The sequence below is a fragment of the Idiotropiscis lumnitzeri genome, unplaced genomic scaffold (assembly GCF_059441095.1).
Source record: "Idiotropiscis lumnitzeri isolate Australia: NSW breed Sydney's pygmy pipehorse unplaced genomic scaffold, RoL_Ilum_1.0 HiC_scaffold_407, whole genome shotgun sequence".
Taxonomy (NCBI): Eukaryota; Metazoa; Chordata; class Actinopteri; order Syngnathiformes; family Syngnathidae; genus Idiotropiscis; species Idiotropiscis lumnitzeri.
In genome coordinates, this window is record NW_028283944.1 from 13,915 (window position 1) to 15,000 (window position 1,086).

The window sequence follows — 1,086 nt, forward strand, 5'->3', positions numbered from 1 at the left end:
CCGGAGCTTCCATTAGGGTAGACTTAGGGGCCGCTTGGCACCGCCTGTGCCCGGGGAAGGTGCTCATATTCGGCTTCACTGTCAGGCAGCATGCACTCCTCCTCCGGAGCTTCCATTTGGGCAAACTTAGGGGCCGCTTGGCACCGCCCGTGCCCGGGGAAGGTGCTCCTATTCGGGCCAAGTGTGACACACGCCCGCACTCCTCCTCCGGAGCTTCCATTTGGGCAAACTTAGGGGCCGCTTGGCACCGCCTGTGCCCGGGGAAGGTGCTCATATTCGGCTTCACTGTCACACAGCATGCACTCCTCCTCCGGAGCTTCCATAAGGGCAAACTTAGGGGCCGCTTGGCACCGCCTGTGCCCGGGGAAGGTGCTCATATTCGGCTTCACTGTCACACAGCGTGCACTCCTCCTCCGGAGCTTCCATTTGGGCAAACTTAGGGGCCGCTTGGCACCGTCTGTGCCCGGGGAAGGTGCTCATATTCGGGCCAAGTGTGACACACGCCCGCACTCCTCCTCCGGAGCTTCCATGAGGGTAGACTTAGGGGCCGCTTGGCACCGCCTGTGCCCGGGGAAGGTGCTCATAGTCGGCTTCACTGTCAGGCAGCATGCACTCCTCCTCCGGAGCTTCCATTTGGGCAAACTTAGGGGCCGCTTGGCACCGTCTGTGCCCGGGGAAGGTGCTCATATTCGGGCCAAGTGTGACACACGCCCGCACTCCTCCTCCGGAGCTTCCATTTGGGCAAACTTAGGGGCCGCTTGGCACCGCCTGTGCCCGGGGAAGGTGCTCATATTCGGGCCAAGTGTGACACACGCCCGCACTCCTCCTCCGGAGCTTCCATTTGGGCAAACTTAGGGGCCGCTTGGCACCGCCTGTGCCCGGGGAAGGTGCTCATATTCGGGCCAAGTGTGACACACGCCCGCACTCCTCCTCCGGAGCTTCCATAAGGGTAGACTTAGGGGCCGCTTGGCACCGTCTGTGCCCGGGGAAGGTGCTCCTATTCGGCTTCACTGTCACACAGCATGCACTCCTCCTCCGGAGCTTCCATAAGGGCAAACTTAGGGGCCGCTTGGCACCGTCTGTGCC